Source organism: Lissotriton vulgaris, chromosome 4_1 (genome assembly GCF_964263255.1).
Source record: "Lissotriton vulgaris chromosome 4_1, aLisVul1.2, whole genome shotgun sequence".
NCBI lineage: Eukaryota > Metazoa > Chordata > Amphibia > Caudata > Salamandridae > Lissotriton > Lissotriton vulgaris.
Genome location: NC_141691.1, coordinates 1,798,333,817 through 1,798,359,631, shown reverse-complemented (window position 1 = coordinate 1,798,359,631; position 25,815 = coordinate 1,798,333,817).

The following is a 25,815-nucleotide window of genomic DNA, read 5'->3' as shown; positions in this document are numbered from 1 at the left end:
GCAGAGCCAATTTGTGAAAGTATCACTTATATTCAGCATTGTAATTTCCATACCTTAAAAATGTTTGTGTCAACACAGTTTGATTTGTGAAACTCATGACATCAATTCAATTGATTGATCAGAACAGGACATTCAGAAATAAACCACAAGCCCTAATCAGATGAGAGAAATGAATAGAGATTGATCCCCAGACGACACTTTACCATATGTTGAAATCTGTTGGACAAGAGCGAATGAGCAATATGACAAAGCAAAGTTATTTTGAGAGCCAGGAAGCGGGCATCATGGTAGTTGTAGCCATTTCAAAGACAACTAACTTGCAAAATGGTTATTGGAACATACATGTGGAAAATATACAGTGCAAATGGGCCAGACACTTGGGTTATTTGGTGTTGTAACACTTACAGGTACCATACTTCTCATGTGACATGTAATAGAGAAACCTGGGGGCATATTTACAAGAATGTGAGAGTAGATGTAATGTCAAATTTGGCAATGCCGCATGCCGACTTTTTAAAAAAGCTGGTTGCACCATATTTACAAAAATATGGCACACCCGGGCATTTCCTCAAGCGCTGGTGCGAAAAAGCTGCCTAACACCAGCGCAGGCAGCATTGCGCCATGTTGCAAATGTGCTAGCATTGCAGGGTGGATTGTTTAGGTGCAGGAAGCAACACCTTCCTGCACATAACCAATCTCTAATAGTGATTTGCTGTTTCTACATGTGCTGCAAAATGCAGTACACATAATAAGAGCAAAATATGGGCAGAAATTAATAATTTCTCCTCATATTGCAATCCTAAAACCAGGTTTTTTCTGGCCTTAGACCTTGATGCTGTCCCAGCCTGTAAATCTGGGGCAGCATCAAAAAGCAATGAGTGCTGCGGTGGAATGTCCACAGCAACACCCATTGCCTGTCCCTTTGCCGCAGCGGACTGCTGCAGAAAGGGTCATATTTACAAAGCGGAATTAATCCACCTTAAGTGGCTTAATGTCACCTTGTTAATAAGGGGTAGGGAGCAACATCACCAGAAACTCAGAAAAAGTGAAGCACCAGTGGCATTAGGGTTTTTTAAATATGCCCCTTGTGCTCTTAGATGTAACACAATACATTCACACAAACAATCTATTACAGATAGTTTGAGGTTTCTATGTTATGAAATTAAAAATATATGCAGAACACATTAGAAACAACTGACTTCATAGCAAACAGGAAATTGAGGTTTAGTGAGAGTTTGTATAATGTAACTTACCAAACTCCACTCCACCCGGTATTCTTGTCAAGCCATCAGGATGTAGGATCTCCAAGACTTTCTCTTCCCAGTGCATGAGTTGTAAGAGGGGGCCTGGGAAAATCATTACCTGACTTCTGGCCCTACAGGTAACTCTTGGAGCCCAGTGAATGCACCCTCCCCCGCAGGTCATTCCACCTCTTCCTAGTTTCTTATGGTGTATGCAGGTTGTTAGCTACAGCATTTAGGGGCATATTATCAAGCCTGTGCGCTAAAATTATTGCCGCTTTATCGGCCGAAAACGGCCAATAAAGCGGCGATAATGGGCTTGATAATATGCTCTATGGAATTCCAATCGAAGCACATGTTAGATGTGAAGATATCTAACATGGGCTTCGATTGGAATTCCACAGAGCATATTATCAAGCCCATAATCGCCGCTTTATCGGCCGTTTTCGGCCGATAAAGCGCCGATAATTTTAGCGCACAGGCTTGATAATATGCCCCTTACTTTGTCCGCTTTTCTGATCCCCATTTGGCTTTTCTGAAATAGGAGTGAATTTGGGACTTGGACTACAAACAATTGTGAATCTACTCCCAAGACTTCATCCACCATGACTGACAACTCGCCCTCAGTGAAACAGGGATTTTAGTGGCCTGGCATTGTGCAACAAATATTACCAAACAAAACATTTTAATCACAAGGTGAACAATGAAAAAAGTTGATGGGACAAGCAACAGAAAAGAAAAAGAAAAACCTGACTTAACTGGGAAGCGTTCTGCTGCCAAATGTCGTGGGGTAGTGGAATGACAAAGGATCATGGTCTGAAATAGAGTGCGTTTTATAGTGTGGTAAGCAGGTGTTTCCACTTGGCCAATGGACAACAGGAAAATTCTACTGGCATCTATCCAATGCTAGCGTGATGGTGTATTGTTGAGTGCATACCATGACGGGCTCACTCTGGGAACTATCTCTAGGAAACTGCTGGCACAAAAGGGAAATCTAAATCTGCTTTTAAAGGAATTCTCCATTTTGACGGTGATGAAGTTGTATTAGCCAAGACTGTCGACTTGGCGGAGTACTTGGTACCGTGGCGGGATGGCAGTAAGACCGCAAATATCTAAATCTGGCCCTTAAACTTGTGCATGTTCCCAGCAACTTTGTGTGCGGCATCAGCAGAAACCAGTACAAGATTTGGAAGAATAATGCCCGCCCTGTATGAATCATTCATTGTGTAAATGGGTCCTTTCTGTGTTTCTCTCTGTTTTCAAGAAGGATAAATTAATAGAATGAGAAAAATGTGTTTTAATGGAGGGCCAAACTAGAATACACATTTATGGGTCAGATATACTAAGATACTGGCTGCAAAAAGTGATTGCAAATTGCGATCAGACATTTTGCGACCAGTACCTAATTTTGGGAGCAACACTATGTATCAATAGGTCAGATTGCTAAATAAGTCATTGTAGGATGTTGCAGAATGATCTGCCTCATGAAAATTAGCAGGTTGCAGTTTGCAACACACTATGATTGACTCCAATCACAGCGATGTTGGCGTACTTGGGACAATAAAGCACCATCCTTTTCTTTTAGCAACTTAATTTCCTTAAAGCAAATAGGGCTACTTTTAAAAAAGAATTCATTTTAGAACACTTCAGTGATAGTTGACAGCAATAATTACTCTACTGTATCACTGCCTACTCCCCGAGAATTTCCCACCTTGGTTCCCAAAGGAGAGGAGGTTCAAAGGAGACACTTTGGCCATTTCAAATAAGTTACTTCACCAACTTGGGCATATTATCAATGAGAGGCGATAAATATTGCATTTCCCGCTTTGTGCAATTCGGTTTAACGCTGCGTATCGCAGGATTTAATTGCCGAGATATCGCGTTATCATCGACGCATATCTCCACGGCGAAAAAATCCTGCGATAGCGGCGTCAAACAGAATTGCGCAAAGCGGGAAATGCGATATATAGCGCGTTTCATTGATAATATGCCCCGTTGCCTCAGCGGTACAACCCAGCTGCCATTATAAGTATGGCAAAGTCAGTTCCCAACCAAGCGTAACAAACCCGCGATAATAGCGCTTAGCGCAGTTTATTTAATCGCATCGCGGGTGTGCTCGAGGCTTCCTAATAGTGCGCTGCCATGTCAGAGCGGATTTCCACAGAGTAATGTCGGGGAATGCCTAATTTCCATGTCATTAGCGATGTTCATTGCTGACATGCAAAGTGGCGTTTGAAGGGCTGCCTACTCAAGGAAACATGAGTTAGCGTGTCCTTGATGATTGGGCGTTTAAAAAATCGCCACTTTTCGGCCTAAATGGGCCGCAAAAGCAGCGGAATTCTCCTTGATGTTATGCCCCCAAATGGTTTTCAACCAGAATTACAGCTACAAACAATTGGAGTATAGGGTACTGAAGTGACATTTGGAAGGAATGCCCAAAATATGTCTCTTCCAAATTACAAAATCGGTATCCATTTATAAACCACTTTTATGAGGTGGAAAAACTATTGACTTGCACAATGGAGTTAGTACATTGGAAAAAAGGGATTTTGCAGTGATAAAGCAAGAAGTCACAACAGCTTACCACTTTTGAGAAATTACTCAAAAGCATATTGCAAGACAAACACACCATTTCAACTTTATAACTTTAAACAAGCAACATCTAGCTCACAGTCCAAACTAAAGATCCCAGCACATAGGAGATGGGAACAGGAGTTGGGGAAACCCTTGACTAATAAGGAATGAGGTTGACTATTTCATGGGGTGAAAATATCAGCACAGAGCTGTCAATCGAGGGAAACACAATAGAAAATACTCTCATACTGATATAGAAAAACAAAAAAAGGGGTATAAGGGAAAAATCAAAAAGGGGGATTGCTGGAGGAGGTGTGGGGCAACAGGCTCTTTATCAGAAGTTCTATATATGGTTGATAACTCAGGGTCGGATTATTCTGAGGGTAATTCTTAATATATGTATACAAAAAGCTGTGGGCATCATGCAGTGGGTGGAAATCATGTTATAAATTTGTGAGTTCGGCAATCAATGAAGTTACTTTAACAATATAGAGAATTATTCTCAGTTCAAATCTTACAAACAACAAGTCTCACAAGGGTTTTGTTAATTATGTGTATTATCCAAAATCTCTGCAATCATCAGTGTAACATTCTGTACAAAGTGCAAATGATGCATTGCTCTTGTGAGTTTGTAAATATATAAAGCATACATGTAATACACTGTATCGTCCAGGTTCAATAAATAACTTTAATGGAAAACAGATAGGCTATAATGTCATACCCTTCACAATCACATTGGATATATGAAGCACGGGAAAGATGTTGATGTTTCGACCCAGTTTAATTTATTGGGTCTCCTCGGGACTAAGTAATCTGGCTTAGAACCTGCAGGACATGGGAAAAGAAACTCAAAACTGTGTGTCAGTACTCGAGGTTACCTATCTGGGAATCACAATGGTAACAAGCCTCAAAATATATCATTAACCCACACATGGCTGAATAAGTGCTGGTGCTACCCCCATGGGAAGCATGCCCACTTCCCCTTCATCCACTTAGTAGTCAACCACAGGTCATGCCCCAGTCTGCGGTCTGATGATCTTCAAACTACAAACTTTGTGAATATATTATCAATTATCCTACGTTTAGTGCCCGCACGAATGCGTCGCTATGGGTTAGACGACAAGCGTAACTATAGACATGCCCATTAATCATAACCACGCATCTAGTCCATGGGCCCGATTCACAAAAGTAATCTGAGACAAAATCCTAACTTTATGACTTTCCGTATTCACAAAGGGCATTTAGGAGTAATAAAGTTAGGAATCCTACTTTTATTACTTCTAAATGCCCTTTGTAATTTTCAGTCGCAAACGCTGCGAATCGGTAAGAATAGTGTTTGCGACTGAAAATTAGCAATTTCCAATGTATGAAGCCAAAATTGCTCGCAAATCAAGGATTCGAAAATATAGCGAATCCCAACATTTGAGAGAGGCAGAAATTTGCGAAAACCATAGCGATTCCCAAATCTGCGAATATCCCATATTGCGATATTCGCAAATGTGGAAATTGCAAATGAAAATTCACAATGGTATGTATCAACAAATCGCAAATTGCGAATCGAAGAAATTCGCATTTTTAGAAATCGCAATTACCACCAAGTGGGAGCAGGTGGTAACCAGGTGCAAAGTATTTAAGGAAGCCCACAATGCTACACACTCTTTTCCACAATGTCTGGGCTCTACGTGATAGCGAGGAGGCGAAGATTGAGAGCTCTGGCGCAGAGGAGGAGACGGCAGGAGAGGATATTCCGTGCGCGCACCACCATCTACCAGCGCACTGAGGAGGACATCTATACCCACTACAGACTGGAGGAAGACAGCATACTAGATTTAATTGAAGAACTCAGACCCGGTCTAGAACACCCCACATGCAGGGCACAAGCCATACCCACACACATCCAGGTCCTGTGTTCACTCCACCTGCTGGCCTCAGGTAGTTTTCAGGGGTGATAGCCACAGCAGGAGGGGTGTCACAAAGTGCCCTGTCGCGCTTTTTCCATGCGTTCCTCAATGCCATGACACAGAGGATGCAACACCATATACACTTCCCCAGCACCCCACAGTAACTAGCAAAGACCAAGCAGGACTTTTGCAACATCGCCCAATTCCCACACCTCATAGGATGCATAGATGGGACCCATGTTGCAATATCCCCCTCCTCAAACAATGAGTATGTATATAGGAACCGGAAATGCTACCACTCACTAAATATACAGGTGGTGTGTGATGCCAAAAACATCATCACTGACATAGTGGCAAAGTATCCGGGAAGCACACATGACGCGTTTATCTTCCGTCACAGTGGCCTATACCGTAGACTCTCAAGAGGTGATTTTGGCGAGGGATACCTACTAGGTAAATGCTCACATTCACAGGGCTCATTGCAACTGACAAGCATGTGCATTCCAGTGACTAACCGTTTACATTTCCAACCACAGGTGACAGTGCTTATACAGTCTGTGATTTCATCATGACACTCTACCTCAATCCTGCTAATGCTGGGGAGCGGCGCTACAACCGGGCACACATTTCAACAAGAGGCATCATTGAGAGAACCTTTGGCATACTGATGAGCAGATTCCGGTGCATCTACAAAAGTGGAGGAGCACTCCAACACAGCCCCGAAACTTGCTGCAAAATTGTCGTAGCATGTGCAATGCTGCACAATATCGCTACCAGGAAAAGCACACCGGTGGAGTTGAGTAAATCTGAGTCCTCTGACATGGAGGGGCCTGGACCTGGACACATGGCAGCTGGCGTAGCTGGTGCTGCAGCTGGGTGCCAGAGGCGTGATGAGATAACGCGCAACTACTTCTAGGTGAGCAATAATCACACAATCACAAGTTCAATCTTTGCAACTGTGTTTTAATAGCTACAGCAACAATGCCACACATCCTTACAGGCAAGAACATACACTCCCAATGTAATGTACATGCTTTATTCACAGTGCAACTAAGTTAGTGGATTGTGTGCAAAGTCAACTCTGTAGTTGTCCATATGTGGCCCCTGCTAATCATTGTCATTTGGCTGCACATTCTAATGGTGTGTAGCAGGCCTGTTGCTCCTGCCACTGTGGCGCCTCTCTACGGTGGGTGGTGGGGTGGTGGAGTTACGCACTGACTGGGAGTCCTCCTCACTTGGAGTCACTACACCAGGGCCTGTGGTACGTAGGGCACGCAGTTCATCCACAGCGGCTGTGGACTGCACAACAACAGTGGCGATGTCCTGTATGCTGTGTGAGAACTCACGCTGTGTTGCAATGGTGCGCCTGGACAGAATATTTGCCGATGCGGCCAGGCGGTTGATTGCGCGTGTGTACCGATCCAGCTCTCTGCGCCTAGCAGCGCGCTCGGCATGCAACTCCTCACGTAGCACTTGCACAGCACCCCTCACTTCTTCACGTATGCCCCTGAGCCCAGCCTTCATTTCACGCTGCATCGCCTTCATGTGTTTGGCTTGTAGGCGCTGCACCTGGAGCAAATTCAATTCCAGCCCTGCGAAGACCGACTCTTCCTGCTGTTCGACGGAGCTGCTGGCCGTGCGGGGTCTACGCCTGCCTGTGCCCTGTGGACCTTGGCTGTGTTGTTGCCTTGACTCCTGCTGTGAACCTATGGCATCACACTGCACATTGTTATTGTTGTCCTCATCATCTTCCTCCATGACTGCCAATGGCCTCGCATTCCTCCTCCTGGGTCTCTTTGGTGGAATGACAGGGCTGTCCTCCCCATCAGTTTCCTGCTCCTGCCCTGCGTCTCCAGAGTCTGGAGGTTCTGTCTCTCTTCCACTGGCTGTGGGCTTATCAGTTGCAGGTGCTGTGGATAGAACAGCACACATTAATTTTATTTACTAATTTCAAATGTGAAAATAAAATTAATTTTACAGATTTTCCTTACTCTACTTTGGTTATTCCCGTTTCCTGACCTGCACATGTGGAAATTGCCTAGAGTGGCTGCTTCTCACAACATTTAATTTTCATGTGACTACATCTCCCACAATGCATTGCTGTGACTGCCTGTGTACTTGCTCTAGCGTGACATGTGGTTCCCCTAATCCCTAGGTTGCTGCAGGAGGGGGAGGGGGGTTTGGGGTGTGATGGCATGCATCTTACCTGGTCTGGTAGCTGGTTGGTCGGAGCTGTCTAGCACAGACACGCCCGCCACACTCTCTGGAGCCAGTGTTCCCTCTACAAGTTCCTCAAGTGGTGTTGAATCAGGTACATTGGAGGTCCCTCCTCCGGTGAGCTGTGACTGCTCCAGCCTGGATGCCAATTTTTCTTTGGATCGCTGGCGCAGGTCGTACCAGCGCTTGCGCAGTACCTCCACACTCCTGTGTGTGACTCCCAGGGCATTGACTTTCGCCTGTATGCCTGCCCAGATGCGTCTTTTCCTTGCCTCAGGCACCTTGAGTGAGCTCTTACCAAATGACAAATCATGGTTTGGCACGATCTCAGTGATGAGTGTTTCAAGTTCAGCTTCAAAGAACTTCATCTTTCTTTTTCTGGAAGTTTCTCCTTCCTACTGCTCCTGCTGGGTTGCAGTTAGTTCCTTGTTCCCACTCTCAGCCATGGCTCCTCAGTAGCAATCCTCACTCTCCCACTCTCTAACAAACAATACTGTTGCAGCATGGGTAGTCAGTCAATTCCTGAATGGTGATGTCATCAAACTGCATCAGGATTGCGATTGGCTGATTTCCGAAAATCGCAATTTTGCGATTTTTCCCGTTAAGGAATCGCAAAATTGCGATTTTTCACATTTAAGTAATCTCAATTGTCATTCTCGCAATTATTTAGTGTTTTTTTCCGAATCGCTAAATATTTGCGATTATGTTGATACATTCCGATTTGCGATTCAGAATCTGCGATTTGGTAAAAATCGCAAATTCCGATTCGCAAATCGGAATATTCATACATATGGCCCTTTGTCTCAGATTACTTTTAAGAAAAGGGACCCGTGTGTTTCCTGTAAAATACCAACATACGTACTTTGCAATAATAACAAATTGTCTACACCATTACGTTTTTACTCAATTCTATGCGGATACGGTCACTAATTACCACTGCTGCTGAGTATCCTCAACATGAATCTAACTGTAACAGAAGTATATCTCTTATAAGATATGAGTCTCACCCAATATGTAGTGAATACCACAGCCCATTGCCAGGTAGTTAAAACTTACTTAGTGAGGATCGGAAGGCAGAACACTCTCATCACCTTCACCTCTTCTGTCAAGAAACAATGTCTCGTGCTCCGGGGAGAAAGATGCAGCTGACAGTTCTGTCTTATCTTCACACAGAAATTGCAGGGACTAAACCGCTGACCAGGGGCGCCATCTTAGGTATGGGATTCCCTATAGGTCATGACGAACTAAGTATGGATTGAGACAAAAGTGTGTTCTGACTATTGTGAAGGAATGTGATGTGTTCATAGACCTACACACGCAACACGAAGACACCAAAAAAACAGTGTTAGTCAAAATTAAGGAACAAATTCCTATCTTAGACTTCATGAAATATGGAATACTAGTAGATATCGGAACTAACATAGATAGAATAATTTAACTGATATATAGGCATGACTCAATAAAATCAGAAGATAATATGCATGACAGCAAGTGCTACATCATATGAGTCAAACATCAATAGATTGAGTAATGTGAATGACATATCAAGTCAGTGAAGACTGGCGTCTCAAATCATTAAAGTCATTCAGGCCAGTTTGAGTACTATTAAGTGGGTCCATCCATTTGAAATCGTTTATGTCTATAATGTCTTTCGTATTCCCATCCCAATTGTCCAATGTGACTTCGGCAACTTGCAAGATCAGTTCGTTTTCATTGCACTTCAAGCCCTCGTAGTGTCAAACCGGATGCGCTCCTTCCGCTCTGCATCTGATTCAGATTCTGTGTTGAGCATTGCATTGTTTAATGAGTTGGGTGGTTTGTCCCATGTACAGTTTGTTACAAGGGCATCTAATGATGTACACAACATTTCTAGTATTGAAATTCGAGGACGCTCTCAATGTAAATGTTCTGTCCTGTACTACCAACACCTTAGTATTGGTTGTAAATACACAGACCATATATCTCCCACATCTATGGTAGCCAATACCAGGGGGAGACCCCAAAGTGTTCTAATATCTCTACCTCGTGGGGCTTCTTTATGTGCTCTGACCAAATACTCTTTGATATTTTCATTGAGCTGCAACACAAACAAGGGAACCTCTGATACTGATAATTCAGCCGATACTTATCACATCTTAACAGAACCCCTGACATTAGGAAAACAACAAACTCCTACTTTTCCTAATTTTACAGCAATAACGGATGACCAAATATTGAGCATTGTATCAACTATCAAATCAGGCTCCATACTTGATCCCTGCCCATCTTCAGTCCTCCTCCCACTGTTGGACATAATTACACCTGTTTTAACACAAGTATGTAACTCCATACTATGCTCAGGTAACTACCCTCAGTTCTTAAAAACTACGCTGCTTAAACCTCTCCTAAAAAAACCAGGAGCAGACAAGACTGAATTAAAAAATTACCGGCCAATTGCTAATCTGCCTTTCCTGGCCAAGGTGGTGGAAAAGGCCATGAACACTCAGCTATCAGAACATATTGAGAGGTATAGTTTATTGGATGACACCCAGTTCGGGTTTCGGAAACATCATGGGACAGAAACAGCCCTGATTAAGGCCGCTGATGATGTACGCCGAATTAGAGACCTTGGCGGAACCGCAGTACTGATACTGCTTGACCTTTCAGCGGCATTCGACACGGTCGACCATAAGATCCTAGTCGACCGTGTCGAGAAGATGGGCATTTGTCACACAGCCAAAGACCTGCTAGCCTCTTTCCTCTCAGAGAGAACTCAAGCAGTCACCCTAGGACCTTACCAATCTGTTGAGCTGACGCTACCATGTGGGGTACCTCAAGGCTCATCCCTGAGTCCGACACTATTCAACATCTATGTGTCGGACCTTGCTAATGTCATCAAGGCACACGGGATGGGCCTTACCTCATATGCTGATGACACACAATTGGTTATGGCCATAAAGGGAGATGGACCAGAAGTGGCCCAACGCTTTCAGAAAGGAATGACGGAGATAGGAAACTGGATGGCAACCAATTGCTTAAAATTAAATTCAGAAAAGACTGAAGTACTTCTATTCGGCCCAATGTCACACAGCTGGTCAGCAGAATGGTGGCCATCCAGTTTTGGTGCTGTCCCCAAACCAGTCCCTAAGGTCAGGAATTTAGGTATTATCTTTGATGATGGCCTAAATTTTATGGACCATGCAAATAAAGTGGCTTCCACAGCTCACTACAAGCTCCGCATGATTAAAAAAATCAGTCCCTACCTACCTGTGACGGCTATTAAAACCTTAGTCAGCTCCCTGGTTTTATCGTCTCTGGATTATTGCAACGGTCTATTTTTAAATGCACAATCCAGAGTACTGAGGAAACTGCAGTCAGTACAAAATGCCGCAGCCCGTTTGGTTTTTGGTATTCCAAAATATGCATCCATCTCAGATGCAATTTCACGATTACACTGGCTGACAATCCAGAAGAGGATTAAATTTAAATCATTATGTATTGTCTATAAGACACTTAATGGACAAGGCCCACACTCACTAAGTGAGCAACTGAAACCATACCAGCCTTCCCGCCAACTTCGGTCCTTCAACAACAATCTCCTATTGATTCCAAGGGTAAAAACAGTATCGTGGGGCGACCGTCGTTTTACGGTCGCGGCACCCAAGCTGTGGAACTCCCTCCCGCTGGACATAAAAACCTGCCCAACGCTACTCCAGTTTCGAAGGAAACTCAAAACATGGCTGTTCACTCAATAACTCCTTAAAGGCATTGCTCAGATAACTAACATCTTTGAGATCACTGCATACAATTAGCGCCAAGACGCCTTCGGGTATAAGTTGCGCTTAACAAATAGCAATAAATAAATAAATAAATACTGTCTCATTGATTAATTGCCAGTTACTCCTTAATATATTTTGTACTTCATTGCTCACAGGTGAGAAGGTGCTCACCATTACCACTCTATCAATGTTTCCTTTGGGTCTAGAAGTAAGTGTGCATTCTCAGGTGTTGGAAATGGCCCTTTTTGCAAGGTTATCCCCAATTTTTTTGCTTCTTTCTCCTTTATTTTTCCTGACCTGGGGTTGTTGGCTATAGGACTCTGGGCAGGTTTACCACGCCTGATCAGTGCTAAAGTGCAGATGCTCTCCCTATAAATTGTTGTTGTGATTGGTTATCCATGATTGGCATATTTGTTTTACCAGTAGGTCCCTAGTAAAGTGCTCTGTGTGCGCCAGGGCTGGTAATTCAAATGCTACTAGTGGGCTTGCAGCAAAGATTGTGCCACCCACGTAAGTAGCCCTGAAAAGATGTCTCAGGCCTGCCACTGCTGTGCCTGCGCGCAGTTTGTTAACTGCCATGTTGACCTAGCCAGTGTGTTCACTTGCCAGGCCTTACCCTTCCCTTTTCTTACACCTAGGACACCCTTATGGTAGACCGAAGGTACTTCCCAGGACAGGGTGCATGTGAAAGGTAGGACATGTACTAGTGTATGTAACATGTCCTGATAGTGAAATACTGCCAATTTTGTTTTTCACTATTGAAAGGCTATCTTGCCCATAGGACAGAATATAGATAGGAATTTGGAATCCCTTTACTCGGAATTTAATACCACATTATTTTAGGAGGGATGGCTTTTAAATTCTGTGTTTGAACATAGCACTTTTAGAATGTGGCTATTTTGTTGTTCAACCTTTCTGTGTGCCTCTGTCTGTTTGTGGACTGACTGTCTGGTTTGAGAGTGACAGGGGCTGGGGTGGCTCCAGGAGTCTGGGGAGTCAGCAATAGGCTGAATAGACCTATCTGCATTTGATGTGGTGGGAGGAGTAACACCTGGGCCTAAATAGGGCTGTGCCTGCCTTCCACAATGAGGGTTCCACCTCCTGTGGTGCGTCTGATGACCCTGGCCCACACTGACAAAGGAAGAAGTTGTGCACTGGCAGAGTGCACCCAGAACTCGTTTGGACTGGGTCCAGGACCCCTCACACATAGAGAACAAGGTGTATAAATATGAGAGCTTTAACCCCTGAAAGTTAGACTACTTCTACAATGAAGAGGAACCTCTGCCCAAGAAGATCAACTGAAGAACCTGAGGAGAAGTACTGCTCTTGCTGTGTGCTCTGGGGCTGGCCTGCAATATGCTGTTTCTACTGAGGGTGGGGATAAGGAACTTTGCTGTGTGCTGTGTCCCCCCCTTCCTGTAACAAGGACTTTGCTGTGTGCTGTGTCCAGAATTAAAGAGTTTCCAATGGCCTGAGGAGAGCTGGCCTCCTGTTACAGAAGCACAGGACTATAAAAGATTCCCAGAAGTGCTGTGGGCCTGCGCTTCTACCCAACTGGTGTACTGCTTGAAGCCCGTGTTTCCCAGTGTTCTACAAGGAGAACTGTGTGCCTGCACTTCATCGCCGCTGGCCCGAGTTGCGAGCCAAAAGTCTGAATATCGAGGGGAGATGCGCTGTGTGTCTGCCAACCCGTGACCATAGGAGAGCACTTTGTGCCGTTATCCCCCCTGGCCCGGGAGCCTGAAAGTGCGGTGTGCCTGTAATCACCGCCGCCAGCCCGAGAGCCGCTTGAGCACTGTGCTGGCTTCAATGCCGCTGGCCCAGAGGCCTCCGACATCAGGGCAGAGCCACGCTGGGATTGATGCCAGCGCAGAGCTGCGCTGGGATTTGCGCCAGCGCAGCGTGTCACCCAGCAACAAGGGGCTCATCCAGGAGGAGCCGCGCTGAGTTCCTGTGAGCGCGAGGCGTCAACAAGAAACCCGACCATGTCCCGGTGATCAGCTGCTGCCTGGAAGAGCAACACGGGAGCTGAGACGAAGGGTTGCCTAGCAACCTGGAGCTTCCCATCGATCAGCTGTTGCCTCCAGGAATGCCTGCCTCAGGAGACGAAGCTGTAACCCTCCCAGGTAATGCTCAGAGTGAAGTCCGGAGCCGGCGTGTATGTCTCCACCTAGGGTTGAGAGGTGCTGCCCAGATGACGATCGACTTTGTCTGGTATCTACTCGTCAGAACTGATGCTGCCTTTTTGTTTTGTCTGTGTGACGAGAAGGCTTCTGAAACCTTCTGGCATCCATTTTCTCTTCTCGATGAGGCACAGTTAGTTTCTATTTTGCTTTGAAAACTCCTTACCAAAACCTTTCTACTTTTGGCTTATGGCTGGACATTTGTTTTCATGTCGATATAAATATCCCTTCAGATACACAACCTTTCATTCTTTGCAGACAGTGACTTGCATGCGTCTACTCGGTATTTGTCCTTACTCTTCATAGCAAATGCTGATTTCTTTTTCTAAATTCCAGCTTCCATATCAGTAGCATGTCTATCTTCTCATTCTTTGGACCTTGTGGTCATTAGTATTTTCTCTAAGCTCCGCGTCTCTCACAAGATGCGTCTTCTGAAAGACAACCATCGATAAATCGGAGATGTATGGTTTCTTCATCATTAAATTCACTAAATTTACAATATTTGCTAAACACTTCAAGCCCTTCAATAAACTCACCCAGTGTTTCACCACCTTGCTGTCGTGCTTGATTGAAAATGTACCTTTCATAGTAGACGTTTGGCATTGGATTGAACTTGACTTCCAACGCTTCTTTGACTTGAGTGTTTGATATTTCACCAGCTTGTGATATTTTCTTCAGCACTTCTTTCACTCCATCACTGGCAAGGTTCTTTAGGTATTTAATTGTTTTCTTGTCATTTATCTCTTTTAGGGCATCTATGAAATCATCAAATGTCTTTATGCATGCAGTCCATCTGGCGCTATTTGTCTACTTCATGGCAGTGTCGAATCGCGTTGGTGGTTTTAGAAATGCGGCTGCACCATACTTTGTGCTGTTTCCAGCAGCTGTTAAAAATATCCAGTATTCAGAAGGCCTTTTTGGTGCTCTGGATGTCACTTGTTGCTTTGCAAGCAGCTCAACCAGGCTTGGTCATCATGCCTGAGTGGAGTTTGTGTTGCACTTCCCTCGCTTGTACTGGTAAGTACGTTTGTACTTTCTGTACCTGGTCGCACTGCCTTTAGCTTTTCTTTATGCCTGCTCTTTTCACTGTTTTTAGTCTTTTCCTGCACCTGGCTGTCGCTGCCTTTAACGCTTCTTTGTACCTGGTTGGCGCTGTTTTCAGCACTTCTACTTTGTATGGGTATTGGTTCTGTGTTACGCTGTGGTGCAGTATCTCTTCTTTCAGCCTTACCAGTGGGTTTCTGGCAGGCTTTCAAGTGTGCACCTCTGCAGGGCGTTTAACTTCTTCGAAAGTCGTATGCGGGCTGTAGTGGGGCTTCGATTCCAGCCATGCCATATTCGTATTGCTTCTCATCTTGATAGGTGCACGTGGTACAAACAAGGTGTTTGCTTTAGCTTCCAGGGCTACCAGTCTTTGGGCCACAGATCCCATCCACGCCACCAGATGTAGCGTCCTCCCCCGGCCTGGAGCATGAAAATCAATACTCCACACATGGAGTTCTGGATTGCATATCTTTATTTCCCGGCATAAAATCTCGCTCTTATCTCTGATTACGTCATAACCTTTAATAACCACACCTTAAGACCTACCTAACAGTCAAGTACTTCCACTAATGAGTCAGTCCAGAACTGCACGGGTCCTAGCACCATATTCTCTCAACACTACACATGTGTCCGATGTGCACAAAACTCAAATCATATTCAGACAACCTTTGTACCCCAAAGCAGTTCCAGACACACTGTGGAAAACATGTGTGGAAATCCTTGGGCCCGATATACAATGTGTTGGAGAGAATAAGAAATATGAGGCAGCCAATAAAATGGCAGAGGTTGGTAGGGTAAGATCGCCACCGCCTACATGATCCAGATCCCGTTGGGGTGGCGGTCAGGATCCTAACTCTACAATGGAGACATTGCCTGTGCGGGCACCCCATTGGGATTAAGAGGTCCCTTTCTGACTGTCTTTTCATGGTGTTTCGACCACCATGAAACTGAAGATGGAAAGGGACTTTGGGAGTCCCAAGCAGGGCTCCCATCCACCTTAGGACACCGTTCAGTGGCCTGAAGGGGCACATGTCATGCCTCCACGCACATTCACGCATGGTGCCTGGCTCACTCTGCATGAATGTGAACAAAGTGGTCTATGACATTGCGGCTTGTGCTGTGGCGCTTTTACAGGGCCGCAGAACAAGCCTCACCTATATAGAGCACCTTTTCACCCACCAGCCCGGCTAGCCCATCGTAATTTGGCAGCTGCACCGCTGCCAGCCTGTCGGGCAGTCCCCAGACCACCTTGGTGTTGGCAAGCGATTTGACTTTTGGTATCATAATGATGCCCTTAATAATAATGTTGGTTAATACATTATCTAAATGTATGTGGTCAAATTTTTAGACAAACTGTTTCAGAGGAAAGCAGTACCTAAATGTGTAATAAATGACAATGGGCCACAATTTTGTTCTAAGGACGTGGACTTAAATGATTTTTCTCCAGAAATGGAGTCATGCACAATGTTACTTTAGTTTATCATCCTGTCAGTAATAGTAAGATTGAGTGTTTTAGCAGAGTAGTTGTGGGCTGGGTGCAAATTCCGAATGAGAAAGATTATACTGGGAACATGAAGGGGGAGATTTACTAAGATTTTGCGCCATGTTTGCATCACAAAAGTGACGCAAATCAGCGCAAAATCTTTTTTTCTCAATTTACTTTCCAGCGCTATACTTGTTCAGTGCTGGAAATAATGGAAAAGTAATGTGAAGCAGCGCATAGCGCTGCTCTGCATTACTCTGCGCCATGGGGGCGTACCAAGGGTGGTGCATGGGTGTTCACATACAACCACCCATGGTTTCTCACACTAAACCCAATTTACTGAGTAAAGTAGATTTGGTTTAGCATGAGAAAACAGCCCCCTTTTCAAGTAGACGCAAGGAAGGAGAAATGCATTAATTTCTCCTTCCTTTTCCGACTTTGCCCGTGTGCTGCACTGTGCAGCACGCATACTAAGAGGGAAAAGGTTTGAAGTGAGTCTCAGCAGAGTATTTTGTACTTGAAGGGTACTCTATGCTAGACTCACGGAGACAGCCTTGCACCATGGTGCAAAGGTGTTTGCGTGGCGCACGGCAGATGATTTCAGCGGCAGTGCTAGTGAGAGAGGAGGAGAGTGCCTTATTTGAGTAAATAGGTCACTCTCCTCCTCTCTCCTTTTCATGTAGCACAGCGCAGCATTCGCGGCTGCTGCAGGGCGCTACGTGAAAAGTAGGTAAATCTCCCCCTCAATGTCTAAAAGGATTTAGGCTTATTGAATGACCTTTACTGTAACTGGGTTCGGGCTTTTTAAGTTTTAAGAGGAATGAAACTATATACTAGAGACAATCCATGCTGGATAAAAACTGAAGGATACAGAAAGTGGTCCCCACCTAGAGTCAAAAGGAACATTATTCGTACTTAAAAGGTGTAGAAGGAATAGTATGATTGCAAACATGGGGTCACACAAGTACATTTGAAAGTAGGAGAATAAGTCAAGATTAAGATGCCTACCAAACTGTGCAAAGGTCAAAGCAAGTTTTTTAATCCATTGCATGTCGTAGAAATTTTGACTAATTCAAAAAAGGTAAGTGAGGGTAAGGTTTGGCATATCAGCAGAATGAGTGGATAGAAATGCTAGTTTGAATTGTTGAGCAAAGAACCATGGGAAAGATCAAGAAGTCATTTTTGAAAGTTTAGATGTGCAAAAGAAACTTTACAGATCAATCGATTGAATCTTTGTTATTTTATTCTTGTCTTGATCGTGAGCAAAGAGATGATAGCAATGGAATGTGTAGAAGAATGGAAGGAAGTTGGAATGGGGGAAGACGTACTGTTATTAACCTAGTAAAATTAATAATGTTGTCTTGGACTGATATGCTTAGTCAATTTTCAGTTTTCTCTTGTAATCATACAGTGGAGACTAGAATTACTAGTAAAGTTGTAAGAATATTAGAACTTGAACCTTGTGTTTGGTTAGGAGGGATTAAGTAGTGTTGCTTAGTGATGTGCCATAGGTATTCTCAGTTCTTAGGATGTGAGCGACTGGGGGATTCCGGAATTAACAGTTACTTGGTGTTTATGTTAATACGTGCGGCTGGGGGACCGTGGCCGGATAAATCTTCTTACTACAAAACCTGTTGCATTTTCATCTCTGCAGCTGCCAGGACAAATGCCTAGATGAAACATATCAATATTATATGTCTCCACCTGACTAATAAAATAACAGCCAAGCATCATGTGCTCTCTGACATGAAAGGAATAACCACAGAAATAATATTCCCTAACTCAGCTTCAATTACCACCTTCAAATGTGTTTTGGAAATACATATATTTGCTGTCAACTATCATGTTCCAATCAGGGAAAACAAATGTTTCAGAAGGAAAGCGTTTTCTGTCAAATAATCTTTGCCTTCAAAATATCCGTTCTCCTTTTTAGATAATACATAGTACCTTGACATCAGCTTGTCATTTTCATAGAGTGCTCACATGTACAAATGCCTCACATGGACAGATTTAGCTTCAAAAGCCCAGAATAATACAAGCACAGGACATAAATGCTCACCATAGCACCATGTGCAATAATACCTACCATTATACCAGTCCCACTATTATGCCACATATGCAAACCTTAATAGCCAACTTGTCGACCCGATATCAGTCATGGTCAATATTATATGAGGAGTGGCCACCATTCTGTCATGTATGGCTAAAAATAGGTTAGTCGTGCTCTTAATATCTAAATGTTGACTTTCAATACACCACACTAGACCACGACTGTCAAAGATATGTCAAAGATGACCATTATTACGCCGCTTCCACTATCACGGCATGAAGAGACAATATTTTCACTTGGGCTCCTGCAGTCCCACACCTTGGTGGGTCAGCATTGGTTACTGAACAGGCTACTGCTGGCACTCATCCTTTACTGCCTATTGTTCACACACGATGTGACTCCAACATGGCAAATAGACTTTTGACATAACTGGATTGAAAGTGGAGACAGATGGTAATATGGCTGACCCCAAAGGCTGACCCAGTGTGTTAGAGTGTCATCATGAGGCCTTTGCATTGATTTTGCTGGCTGCCACTCGAATGGTCGTGATGAACAGTTCTTCATACTTTAATATGCACCCATCTGAAAGAGGCACTGGGCTTAGATTCCCCTCTCACAGCCATTTTGACAGGGCTGATGAGATACTGGTAGCTTGTAAGCTACACTTTGGAGACCTCTGTTGTAGTGCTTCCAGATAAGTGAGGTCGACACATCGAGAACAATTTCTTAATCACATCAAAACTGACTTCATTGCTTAGCTTTACTTGCATCATTATTAGTTTTGGGTGAAATTAATTGTTCTCATTTGTTATGGCTATTATGGTTCAAAATATTTTAGTAGGATTTTCAACACCAAATACATAGATTATGAAAGCCTAAATAATCAAATAACAACTAGTAACTTGGCCCTGTACCCACCTTGGAGCACCCCTTCAATCCCTGGACTGACCAGAAAGTTTCAAAGTCGTTTCAGTTGGTTTACAATCATTATACACATACTTTCTCCCATGTCACTTCAGATGCTTGTCGTTTGACCACGAAATTTGTAAGACCCTTAGTGCACTGGGGCACATGCCTTCTCTGCAACCTTTCACAAAGTAAGATAATACAATGTCCAATTCTTCACGAAGAGTTTCAAATCATTTTTGATAGCATGTGTGTTTTTCTCCCACGCCCAGAACAAACCAAAGTCTATGGTACCAATCTTGAAGGCATGGAGTAAGCATTGTGCCTCATTTAGATATGATTGTCCAGCTAACTGAAAGGACTTGATGTTTACCAATACTGGTATCCTCCTAAGAGAGGACAAGCTGTTCTCCAAGAACTACCCCACAATCTTTCCTCCTGGGGCCTCTGGTAACTGTATTCCCAGTGCATCCTTTATGGCTTAAAAAACCTCATCCCACAAACCTCCCAATTTCTCATAACCTCACTAGAAAGGTGTTATAATCCCCAGATCCCCTCGAGCAAATATAGGATCTAGTTGTATTTACTGCGTGTAAGACAGCATATGTCAGATGCCATCTGTATTGAATTATACTTCGAGACTCTAACCCCTGGCATGCGAAATACCTCTTTTCAACCCTCTCATTAATATATCCATTACTGAACTGTGAAGCACATTCCCCGCTCTTCTTACCGCTTAGCCTGAAATCTGTGGTTCTTTTGTGACCTGCTTCTTGAATCATATTCTAGGTTCTCGAGATGAGATGCTTTGCGTCTGAAACTTTCTGAATAGATTTTTTCATAAAGAGTTAAGGGTCGTGTGGCACTTGCTTTTATGTCTGGATCGAGGACTCATTAGTGTCTGTTATGTTCTGACTCTGCAACCCATATTGCTCTCTCATTTGGTCGGAGGAGTTTTGTCATCCACTCTCTGAACACATCCCCCTTCTGCCAGACTTGAAATGCTTCTCCATCTGTCCCTGGGACCAGATTGCCGTAAGGTAGGTGTGCAAACACTGAACAGTAGCAGTGAAGTGGGGTTCACTTTCCAAGCCACTCAATCCCAGATCCTAATGGGAGCTTTCATGATCAGGGAGAATGGCCCATTGTCTGGTGTCTTTTAGGAATAAGCAATGAGACCTCTCAAAGGGATCTCCCAGCTGCTCTGTGGTCTTGGAAACACCAGCATCTTTCCGTCTCTGCTTCAGACCACTCTAATAAGTATCAGAGATGAATACCCCCTTTCTTAGACTGTTACATACTCGTCTATTGTACTATTCTCTTTGTGTCATTTGTCTGGAAACTATGCATTTATTTGTCTGGGATATATGCGATTATTCCTGTTGTATATTCTTATTTGTGGTCAATATTGGATTTATGTCCTTCCCCCCTTCCTTTGTAAAGCGCTTTGATATCCCTCGGGATCGTGTTTGCGCTGTATAAAACTTTATAAATAAATGAATACAGGGCTCGATAATACTACAGTATATTTGGGATCCTAGCATAACAATGAAGCATATGTGTTGCCACTGTGTCACGAACTGTGAAGATATATTTAGGGTGCGGCTTGTAAGGAAACGGCAGCATGTGCAGCAGTCGCCTCTTCTCACAGTGGTTGTGAAGCCCAACCAAGTCAGTGCCAGGCCATACCACCTTTGCGCACCGGCTCTAAGCTCTAGGGGCCTCATTTATGAAAAGTGACGCATCGCTGCGTGAAAACAGCGATGCGTCACTTTTCACTGCGCACTCCTTGCGACTCCAATGATGCGTCATATTTAATGTATGACGCATCATGTCGCAAGGACTTACAGATATGTCAGTATTTCTGACGTATCTGTAAGCGCAAAAGTGACGCATTGCTGGAGTGTGTCACAAAAGTGACGCAGCTCCAGCAATGGGTATTTTCACATGGGGAAAGCCCAATGTGAAAGGACTTGCGTCAGTCTTACACCTGCTGTGAGGCAGGCGCAAGATTTTGATGCAACAGCATCCTAAAAGTGACGCAGTGAAATCTCATAGATTTCACTGCGTCACTATTACGAGGCTTTTTGCGGGGGAACGCCCCCTCTGCATACATTATACCTGACGCAGGTATAATGTGGCGCAGGGGTTTAAAAAGTGATGCATCTACCTAGATGCGTCACTTTTCAAATATGGCGCAACAAGGCGCATATTTTACGCCACTGGTGCGTCACAAAAAGTGACGCACCGGCGGCGCAAAACTGACTCAAGGCCTCATAAATAAGGGCCCAGTTATGGAGAGAAGTTGGCATTATATGTTCATGTGATCGTTGGAGAATTGTCTCCTCTTTGAAAAAACAGAATAAAATGTCATTGTAGACATCGTTCTTCAAGATATGTTCTGCTTTTTGTACGATTAGCATTCACATTAGAGCTTTAGTATTGAATAGTTTGACAAAGAGACAAGCGTCATTTCTGATAAACTGATGAGGCAGAAAATCACTTCCTCTATTTAAGTCCTGGGCAATGTGCTCTACTGCACATGGAGAGAACAATATGTTATTTCTCTGTTTTTCAATCAATACAAATGTCTACGGTATTTTCTTAGAACCCTTCTGCAAGTGTTCCTCATTAATCAATGGCAAAATATTTTCCATTTAACTTTCAAGTTCTGAAGATATTTTTAAAGTTGCCTTCTTTTGATTTGGGATTAGAGTCTGCACAACTGTCCCCCATGCCGTTTGCCAGCTGTGTGCCCTCACAGTATGAATTGTATTTGCTAAAGGTACATTGTACCACTGGAAAACATGATCAATAGCAGAAAATCCATAAGTACATTATTGACATATAGCAAAGGTACAAAACAGTTGCGACTTTAATAAGCTCTCCTTTTCGACTTCGTTAAAGAATGCGTTTCTGGTCAAATTGCGTTGGATGTCATGAGGCTGAACAGAGCCTGGAGAGTGGCAAATACATTTAATGAATAAAATATAATAAAATACAATTTACAGAACGCATCCACATCGGACTGTGGTGGTACTCGGCACCCTACGACCATGTAAAAGGTGCAGAAGAGAATGTGCAGATAAATAGGTTCGGTCAACCCCTCAAAAAACAATCCCTAAAAACATTAACATGTAGAGATCCCACTTGACACAACCCTATAAAGCATTTGATATTTTCACTTCTACAGGTTGCCGATTCTTCTTAGCAAAAAAGTACCTGCTGCCTAGAGACTATTAAATACTTCACACTGGTTTAAACTGAAAACGTGGCACCCAGGAGAAGGCATATATCACCAAGGGATATATTCACAAGAAATGGTACTCTGCTGTTTTCAAAATTTTTACTGCTGCTGAACGCCAATTCCTAGTGCCATAATAGTGCCGTATTTACAATATGGTGCCACATGGCATTAGGGCTAGCTAGCTGGCAATAACAATTACACTTAAACGAGCGTCACATCGTTAAAAAATGCACGCTACAGTGAAAAAAGTGATGTTCGGCTGATTAGTGGCAAGAAAAAATGTGCTAGCCGGCCAGGGGTCACATTTCTGCACCTAGCGTGGCAAAAAATACAAAAAAATTCCACTAAGGAGAAAATAAAACCTAAACGCAGAATGGAAAAGCCAGGAACCAGCACAGCACAGGACACCCCCCTCTAACCCCACCAACAGCCAGGATGACCAGCCCAAGTCCAAGGGGAAGTGGAAGAGTTAATGCAGGTTCAGCCAGAAGGAGAATGAGATACTGATTGTGGAGGTGAAGGAGCATCAACACCAGCTCTTTGTCAACTTCAAAGTGTCATTGGGGACCAAAAAGGCCATATGGCAGTCTGTAGTTGTTTGAATTGGGGGTCTCTAGTTGGATGAGGTAGGTACCTTTGACCAAATAGGGACCCTTGCTTCTGGTTAGGGTAAGAGGCTACACTTCCAAAATAACCCCTGCTCACTCCCTTGGTAGCTTGGTACAAGCAGACAGGCTTATCTCAGAGGCAGTGGGTAAAGCATTTGTGAACACATACAGTAATACAGTGAAAACACTACAATGGACTCCACACCAGTTTAGAAAAATAAGTAATCTTTACTAGACTTAACACAGGACCAAATGACAAAAATCCACAATACTGTAATCAAAGTAAGTCTCTAAAATGGTAGAAATAGCTTAGTTCACTTTAGATTGTAAATGAAACACGATTCTCTCAAAGTACCTAGGATGCGTAACACAAAACAAACAAAAGGGTCACAGGGAAGTTGATACGCTGATCCTTATACTAAGGGGAGTGGATGCGTTGGCAGTGCTTAATTTGTAAAATATGAAGTCCAGGTGCTCAAATATTTGTATGAGGCCACACCCACTTTACCAGCTCCACCCACAAGGATGCCTGAACCCAATCCTTGAACATTGACATTTATGGAAAATACATAGATTAGTCAACATGGAGTGCACATGCTTCATTAATTTAATCATGGTGTAGTGGGGAATGTGACGTATGTGTGGCGCTACGAGAACCCAGCCTGCAACTTAAAGCATTGCGAATATGCAAGTCATTTTAAAATAAGAGCAATAGGTTAGTAACCTTCCATTTTAAGAGTTTCCATCTGTTTCAAGATCTATTTTGAGCTTCACAGTGTTAAAAACATTGTAATATTTGATATTTTTCATTTACTTCATTGCTTCATTTTATTCACAAGAAAGTGTCTCTCAGTGCCACACATTTGGCAGTTTAATGTCACTAATAAGTACATTGAAACCACAATTGGAATGTCACACATTGCAATCTAAAAACTTGGCTGCTATGGTACACTTGTACACACTTTATACAAGATATGCCCTACTTTTAACACAGGAGATGTTTTACCAGAAGGACATTAACCACACTGACCTTAATCCTAAATGATTTTCAACTGACTGATCTTTTATCCACCCATGCAAACTTTCAGATCATTGTGCTATTCACATTCAGGCTTCTCCTCTCACAGAGGCCGGACTTTTACTACAATGGTCTTTTTTTTACCCACACAGGTCTTTTTACACAAGACTCGCCACCTTCCCTCAACCCTCTTCCTGATGTCAGGTCATTTTTTTGTGCTCCTCGACCGATTGGAAAGAAGAGAGACCGAAGGAGTCTGTCGGGATTCAGGAGCCACTCACACAGAGAGAGAGCCCTTCCCTACACACCGCTCGCTACAGCACTGCACTCATCATAGTCTTCCCTCTTTATCTCCTGGCTTCCCCCTTCCCCTTATATATCCTCTCTGGTACATTCCCCCTTTTATATAGATTCTTCTACCGGAGGGTTTGGTGCTGAGAGGGCCACTGGCCCTGCCTGGACCAAGAGGTCTTGGGCTCCAAGACAGCCTTCATTTTCACAAGTTGCTAGAGAAGAGAGAGTTTTACACTGGCTTTGGCAGCACTTGCTCACCCTTTTAGGTAAACAAACAGCAACAGGTGCCAGTTGTAAAGATGCTTTTCAGCAATCCATTTGTTCTTTGTAATTGTAATTATATAGCGCTTAATGCCTCTGACGAGACGTCAAAGCGCTTTTTCGGCAAGTAGCACTAAACAAGCGCAAGGGGCAAAGATTAACACCTCTTCCCAGATATATCCTTCCCACTTAACATTCTTCTGGGTAGTTAGGGTCTCTTGGCTTTTCCATGATATCCTTGTGTCCAACCTCTACTAAGATAACGCATCCACACGAGGCACTTTGAGAGTTGGGTGGTGGAGCGGCGCTACGAGAGGTAAGGGAACCCTAACCCACCAACTTGGGACACTGGCTGGCAACCAAAAACCTGCCACAGACATCCAGGAGCCGAGCCACTGGACTAGTACTAGATGTTTTATGCCACTACCACCTCACTCGCCCCATCCGCATGTGCATCCCACTTCACACGGTCATGGAGCACACCTCCCTCTCTACTTAGGGAGAATTAATATGGAGCTGCCCTGGTAGTATGTAGCGATATGTAAAAGGTAAGCCAGTAAATGCATGTATGCATTTCTTGGGTGTTCATCTTTTCCCTCAGTGCTTCCTAAAAAGAAATAACAGTCTCTGATGTAATCAGGATTTCCGGTTCCTGGTGTCTCACTTAAGCACTTCCGCATTCTACCGGATACAGCCATATCTATGGGCAGTAGTGGACAGACACGGATCCCGGTGAAACACTGCTCTGCCCAGTTATTGACTTCGGCTCAGACTCTGGTGGAGTTGTATATGGTGGTTTGGTTCTAATGCCAGCTTCTACGTAGTTCATGTTCCTATTCCACCAATAGTGTCCACTGACCTCAACACGCTGAACGCGGCCCCCAACGTCATCCAGGTCCTGCTACTTTGAAAAGCGGCTGGCTAGCCTGGCCACGATGACTCGGACGGTGTTGGACAGGGTATGAGCATGAGCCTGAGGCAGTGCGGGTATGCTGGGGTGTGGCAAAGCAGCGAATGCGCACGCATTGCG